This window comes from Gorilla gorilla, chromosome 18, assembly GCF_029281585.2.
Source record: "Gorilla gorilla gorilla isolate KB3781 chromosome 18, NHGRI_mGorGor1-v2.1_pri, whole genome shotgun sequence".
Taxonomy (NCBI): Eukaryota; Metazoa; Chordata; class Mammalia; order Primates; family Hominidae; genus Gorilla; species Gorilla gorilla.
The window spans coordinates 74,777,089-74,785,065 of record NC_073242.2 but is presented as its reverse complement, the minus strand read 5'-3'; the positions used below and the strand labels follow the sequence as shown (position 1 = coordinate 74,785,065).

The 7,977-nt window shown below is 36.2% G+C and overlaps 1 long non-coding RNA gene across 1 annotated transcript in view; it reads right to left on the bottom strand.

The window, feature by feature from the left end:
• Positions 1-624: 624 nt before the first annotated feature.
• Positions 625-7,977, bottom strand: part of LOC129527774 (uncharacterized) — a 29,120-nt gene continuing 21,767 nt past the window's right edge. Inside the window, exons 2-3 of the long non-coding RNA XR_008672838.1 lie at positions 4,697-4,757; positions 625-4,133 (exon numbers count right to left, since the gene is read on the bottom strand). This is a non-coding gene — a long non-coding RNA (uncharacterized lncRNA). The remainder of the gene's footprint in view (positions 4,134-4,696; positions 4,758-7,977) is intronic.

Genomic DNA, 7,977 nt, shown 5'->3' with positions numbered 1-7,977 from the left:
CTGAACTCAGGAGTTTGAGACAAGCCTGGGCAAAATGGCGAAACCCTGTCTCTACTAAAATACAAAAAATTAGCCGAGTGTGGCAGCATGTGCCTGTAGTCCCAGCTATTCAGGAGGCTGAGGCAGGAGAATCGCTTGAACCCAGGAGGCAGAGGTTGCAGTGAGCTGAGATCCTGCCACCACACTCCAGCCTGGGTGACAGAGTGAGACTGCACCTCAAAAAAAAAAAAAAAAAACCCAACCAACCAAGCAAACAAAAAGTGAAAAGTGAAGCAGCAAGTGCTAATATAGAAGCTGCAGCAAGTTATCCAAAAGCATTACCTAAGATCATTGATGAAAATGACTACACTCAACTTCACATTTTTAATGCAGAGTGTCACTCTGATATGAAACCCAAAGATGCATTAAAAAAACCTATAGGCAAATATCTCTGATGAATATTAATGCAAAAACTCTTGACAAAATAGTGGCAAACCAAATTCAAACATACATTTAGACCATTCATAATGACCAAATGAACTTATCCCAGAGTTCATGATATGTCTTGCGCTGTGGCTATGTCACAGAATGTTTCCACATTTGCAAGTCAGTCAATGTAGTTACATCATAAGAGAATGAAGAACTAAAATTATATGATCATTTTATTTAATGTTAATAAGGGTTTGATAAAAATTGACATGTTTTCATTTTTTAAAAACCCTCAAGAAACTGGATATAAAGAGAACATACTTCAACATAATAAAAGCCATATATGACAGACCCAAAACTAGTATAATATTGGAAAATAAAATGCTAAAATCTTTTATTCTGAGATCTAGTAACATTAAAAAAGCCCACTTTTGCCACAGTTTATTCAATACAGCGCTGGAAGTCCTAACTAGGACAATCAGATAAAAGGAAGAAATAAAGGGCATCCAAATTAGATAGAAAAAAAAATTATCCTTGTTTGCAGATGATATGAATTTATATGTGGAAAGACCTAAATACTTCGCCAATAAACTATTAAAACTGATAAACAAATTCAGTAAAGTTGCAGGACACAAAATCAACATAAAAAATCAGTAGCATTTCTACATGTCAACAGTGAACAAGCTGAACATGAAATTTAAAAATAAATTCCATTTACAGTAGACATGAACCAATTTTGATACCCCAGAATGAAGTTAACCAAAAAAGTAAAAGATCTTTACAATAAACACTATAAAACACTGATGAAAGAAATTAAAGACAATACAAGAAAAGTACAATATTTTATGTTGATGGATTGAAATAATCAATATTGTTAAAATGTTTATACTACTCAAAGCAATCTACAGATGAGAGTCCTTTAGTGTGGATAAAGACAGCAACTCCTGATAAAGGTCATAAACTCCTGTGCAGACCAAACAAAAGCTCACCAATTGGTGGCTCTGAACCAGGTGACTTTCAGTGTATAATAGAACCAGTAACCCAAGAGCAGTTAGTTAAAGTTGAAAAGACATCCTCAGTCATTTTTGGTCCACTCTTTTTGTGTTGTCAATTATTTCAGTAGCCTACTCATTGTTAAGGGAGGAATTAGCACCTTAGTGCCAGTGGGACAGTCAAGCCCATGACATCCATTACTAGACAGATAAGATTAACAACAGTTTATTAGTTACATATACTCAGTCAAAAGGAGAAAAGTATTATAAGCTTTGCAGGTCCACCCAGGGACTGCACTTCAAAGCAAAGAGAATAAACATAGGGTGTTAGGGGAAGGCTTTGTAGTATCAAGAAGGTGAGATATTCCTTGATTCTCAAAGGAAGATGTGACTGGTTTACCTCTGTGGGCTGGCTAGGAACTGAATCATGTCATACTACCAACTGTAAAGATTACAGTAACATAGAATAGTACTATAATGCTGTAATATACTATTTATCACAACACTAACTAGAGAAAATTGTCACTTAATATTGTTGACAGATTCTTGAAAACTGTGACTTTAAGTCAAACGGTGTACTATAAAGTGAATTTTGCCACAGGCTGATTGACATACAAAAATAAAGTTCCTATGTCATACAGCATTTTGCTTCAAGTCACAGTTCTTAAGAAACTATCAATGATATTGAGAACATTCTGTACATGTATTTTAGTAACATGTATTATTACATAGTTGTATATAATAAACACTACTTAAGAACAAAATTACACATTGTACAACATATCACACTCACTGGCCACATAACATCTCAGTCAATGACATACCACATATAAGATTGCATATATGAGGTATGTAGGAGGTAAAATTGTGTAGTTTTCTGAGTAAACTGCATGATGTTTCTACATTGACAGAATTGTCTGAGAATGCATTTTTAGAATGTATCTCTGAAGTTAAATGATACGTGACTATATATATTTATACATACATATTCACACATGTATGTCCACTGTTTATACACTAAATATACACTATATGCTATACTGGGGTACACAAATCTTATAATATACATGCAAAAAGTCTCCACAAAATATTAAACTCCAGCTACCAATATATAAAAAGATTTGCACTTTATTACCAAGATTTAACCAAGAAAAAGAATATTGGTGTCAAATCTGAAAGTCAATTAATAGAATAACATTTTTTGTTTTTTTGAGACAGTTTCCCTCTGTTGCCCAGGCTGAAGTGCAAGTGGCATTATCTCATCTCACTGCAACCTCTGCCTCCTGGGTTCAAGCAGTTCTCATGTCTCAGCCTCCCAAGTAGCTGTGATTACAGGCATGCACCACCATACTCAGCTAATTATTTTGTATTTTTAGCAGAGTCGAGGTTTTGCTATATTGGCCAGGCTGACCTTGTACTCTTGGCCTCAAAAAATCCACCCACCTTGGCCTCCCAAAGTGCTGGGATTATAGGTGTGAGCCACAATACCCAGCCAGAGTAACTTTAAAAAACAAGGATCATCCCAACAAAAAATATTTTAAAAACTTCAACAATCCTTAAAAATAAAATCCTAAATAAATTATAAGTACAAGAAAACATTCTCAAATGAGAAAATTAACTGAGAAAATCAACTGAAAAAATTAAATGCTTTTCCACATTGCTTACATTAATTGGGTTTCTATTCAGTATGAGTTCTTTTATGTTTTGGAAGAGAACTATAAAATCTGAAGGTTTTACCACATTTCTTACATTCATAGGGTTTTTCTCCAGTGTGAGTCCTTTTATGTTGTTGACAATAACTGGAAGATCTGAAGGCTTTCCCACAATCTTACTCATAGGGTTTCTCTCTGGTGTGAGTTCTTTGATGGCTACGAAGATGATTGGCATAACTAAACGTTTTCCTATAATCCTTACACTCATAGGGTTTCTCTCCAGTATGAGTTCTGTCATGTTTTCATAGGGAACTACTATATCCGAAGGCTTTACCACATTTTTTACATTCATAGGGTTTTTCTCCAGTGTGAGTTCTCTCATGATATCGAAGGTAAGAGGAATAACTGAAACCATGACCACATTTCTTACATCTAAAGGGTTTCTCTCCAGTATGAGATTTTCATGTTTCTGAAGGGAGTTGGAATAAGTGAAGGCTTTTTCACATTTTGTACATGCATAGCATTTTTTAACAATGTGAGTTTTTTATGTGCTTGAAAGGAACTGAGGGAATAAAATGTGATTTCACATTCATTACATTCATGTTTTCCTCTAGTATGAGTTCTTTCATGTTTAGAGCAGTTACTGGAATAACTAAAGGCTTCACCAAATTGTCTACATTCATAGTGTTTCTCTGCAGTATGAGTGATTTCATGGTTACAAAGGTAACTGAAATATCTGAAGGCCTTACCACATACCTTCCATTTATAGAGTTTTGTCCCAGTGTGAGTTATTTTACATTTCTCAAAAGAATCCAAGTGGCTGAAGGCTCTACCACATTGTTTACACTTATAGGCTTTCTGTTTGGTGTGATTTCTCTGATGTATATAAGGTACATTGGGAAAATCAAAGGCTTTTTCACATATGGTACATTTATAAGGTCCATTTCTAGTGTGCAATGCCATGTGTCCTTGAAGATGTGTGAACAAAATGATGGCTTTCTGACATTGTTAAGGTTTATCTGGCTTCTGTCTATTTTCTTCACATTCATATGGCTTGTTTCCACGGTGAGATACGAGGTGCCTAGGAAGGAATAGATAACAAATAAAGATTTTCCAACACAGACTACATTCACATGGATTTACTTCAGTAGGAATTATCTTGCTCAGATTAAAATTTAGGATTGGACTGAGGGTTTCTCCACACTGACAAGTTTCTTCACCTTTACAGTCTCTGCCATATGATATCTGTAAGCATATTGTTAATGGTTGGTGTTTTAATAGTTTTCAGTTGATTAATAAGTTTTGAATTTACATTGCTACCAGTACCCAGAAAAGTACACACTTTCTGCAATATCTGAATTGCTTGAAATTGAGTAGATTGATTAGACTAAAATACAGGTCCCTATAGCTATTATCATAATTATAATATTTACATATGAAGTTTGTTACTACAGTTTCAAAGTGAACTATTTTGTAAACACTAAACAACTATGTTACATTGAAGTATTTATTATTGGTATTCTTTTTCTAAAAAAAGATAAATTTAAAGTTGTGCTTGTTTGTTTTGTTTGCTTGCCTTTAAAAATTTATTATATGCTAAGATTCTCTCAAGGGACATTTCTTCCTCTTCAGAGTGCAAATTACCTTAGATTACTTCCAGAATTTTTGAGTTGATCTTCAGTGTTCTGGCCATTCCATCTGTTTTCTAGGATGCAAACACATAAAAATTATTATAAATTATATATATTTTTTAAAATACTAGATTCTAGGTTCATTGTACATTGCACTCATGCCTGACTTGTTTACCAAAGTATTTCCTTTCCACATTCTAAATCATGAAAGAGTGCCGATGACCAAAAATTCTTGCTCTTTAATTGAAAAAGTAAAAAAACTCATTCTTACCTATAGAAGCCAGGTTCCTGAAAGTTTCCCATATCACATTTCTGTACACATTTTTCTGAGAGGAATCTAGCAAAGCCCACTCCTCCTTGGTAAAGTTCTCAGCTAAATCCTCAAAGGTCACTGAGTCTTAACATTACACATACATGTAGAGGAAGATTATTGAGACTGTCAATGCTGGAAATCTATACTTAATAAGACATTCATAAAATCTTGTAATTTCCAAACATTTATTCTGTGATTTGGTCATCAGAACTCTATCGTCTGTTCACACTTACTTTAGCCCACACAGCAGTTCTGATGCTAAAATTGAACTACTTAGAAAGGCAACAGTAGAGTAGGAACAACATTCTTGGTGAGTCCAAGAAGTAAGATGTGCTGTTAGGTCACCAATTTCTATCTGTAGAGTGGATATCCAGTACCTGCCTTAACAATGTTCTACTACCTGGTGTGCATAAGAAAGTTAATATTAGTCTTAAGACTACTTATGCTTAGAAATGGCTACTCACAATGTTTGGCCTTTGATGGTATCAGAGGACTTTGATTTCTGAAGAGATCCCACCAACCTAAGTTATAAGAGTGGATCACTTAACAATTTATGCAAACAATAGGGTATTTGCTGAACTCCTGTTTTCCTTCTGTAAGCCTATTATTTTCTTTTATTTTTGCAGCAATGCCTAGAGAATCAGGCCCCAAAAAACATCCTGAGCACTGAATCTGTAATGAGCTTTCTTGGTAGACAATATTTTACACATGTTGTCACAGCTTATTAGTTGGAAAATTTAGGTCACCCATGTGATTATACCAATAAATAATATTTGAAAGTTTGCAAGTGGCTTACTCCAGATCAACTTAAGGCAAGCGGTAAATAAAACTAATCATCAATATTTAATGACCCAAACAGAAAAATTTTTAAATTTGTATCAGTTAATATAAAAGCAGAATGAAGATACATTAAAAGATGAAAAGTGAGAAGCTTCAAGATGGCTTATTAGAGGAATTTTATAATCTCTTCCTCCACTTAACAGAACCAAAACAGTGTGTATATAGTAACACTTTAAGTGGATTATAGAGAAGTGAACAGTGAAATTCAAGGAAAAAAATGACATCAATCACTGAAAGCAAGGAATAAGATGGAAGAGAGGTGGCCCACATGGCTGGGATAAATTGGGAGCCAGGAATGAATTCGCAATGTGGGAAAAGAGTGAGAGACTTCCAGTGACCCACATAATCACCATAATATCATGCAATTCTAGCCACAGCAGAGCGCTGCTCCATACTTGTAGGACCTGAACCTAACTTAGTGAGCCAGTGAGAGACCAGCAGATAAAAATTTTCCAGAGAGCGAGCTTGTGCTAGGTCCCACAGGTTTTCTGAGAGCTAAGCAGCTACAGTGAGTTGCCATTTTTTAGTACAGCTTTCAACAGAGGAGGTCCAGTGTTCTGCATCCCAGCAGTGCTGACACTGCAGAATGAGAAGAATGTGGTCTGTTACCACAGGGACTGAGGTCCTATCTAGAAAGGAACTCAACAACTGAAAGTGAGGCATGAGTATAAGATGGAATACCATTGCTGAAGCTAGTAAGCAAGCAAGCACTGCTGAAACTGAGGCATGAGTGGTGCACATTTTGCAGCTGAAACTGATTTGCTAGCTAAGCTAAGGCTCTTGTAGCTAGGACAGGGGAATGAGTAAGGCACAGACTACAAATTCTGGAGATGACACATGAGCCCTGACAGGATTGATATGTGAGTGGGGCACATGTTCTCCACCTGCCGGTCCAGGCTGCAGCCACTGAAGCTGGCCCTGCCCTCCTCAGTGTGGCTGCTACTGCCCCTCACTTGAGCATTTTACCTAGGCCTGGCATCATCCCATTTTTGCCCATGATGTCTGGTGCTTTCAGTCACCACTGGGGAGCATGAGGACAAGCCTGTCTGACCCAGCTACACAAACCTCACCAATACAAAGCATGTAGAATGGGGATCTGGAGAATTCCTAACCAGTTCACCACAAATGGCACCTCAGCATTCCACCTAGGGTCTGAGGTTGGGCTCAAAACACATTGCTGCGATTACCTTACCTTGCACCTACTGGCACATGTCACCAGCAGGTCTGGAGGCTATCATGTCCAACACATTGCAGCCATCACCAACACCAGTGCATACTTCTTGAGACCTAGAAGACTACCCCATTACTGCTACTGCCATCACCCATGCCATATCAGCTGCCCAGGGACCCAAGAGCCTGTCCACATACATGATCCATTGCTGAAACTACTGGAATATGAGCAAGGAACCTGGAGGGCTAAGAATTGACCACCTGAAACCACTAATACAAATCCCAGCATTCACCGCCCTGGGACATAAGGGTATACACACTCAGTCCACCACTGCCACCACTGGGGCTTAAACACTGGCCCTCCTCAGCACTTCACCACAGCCTCCAGTAATAAACACACTTTAAGTTACCAAACAATAAAAAATACAATTAATGCTGCTTATACTCCAAGATAAAATCCAGAGAAAATATGGCACACATGCAGAATCAAAGCCCAAATTCCTACCCAACAAACAACATAGATACAACTTCAGGAAAAACTGCTCCCCTACAAAAGTAAATTTAAAAATAAGAAGAAGTGATTCTTACACCAGATGCGCAGATATCAATACAAGAAACAGGAAACATGAAAAAGAAAGAAAATGTGATATCTCAAAAAAAACCATAATAATTCTCCAGAAAAAAGGTTTTAATAAGAAATTTTCAAAATCTAAGATAAAATTCAAAATATTTATTTAAAAACACTTAGTGGAATACAAGATAATTTTGACAAAAAATACAAAGAAATCAGAAAAACAATTCAGGATATAATTGAAAAATTTAACAAAGAGATAAATATTTTAATAGCAAATAAGTTCCGGAACTAAATAAAAGGTTTATTGGAAGAAATACAAAACGCTTTCAAAAGCTTTAACAATAGACTAGATAAAGCAGAGGATCTTACGACTAGAAGATAGATCTTTAGAAATAAC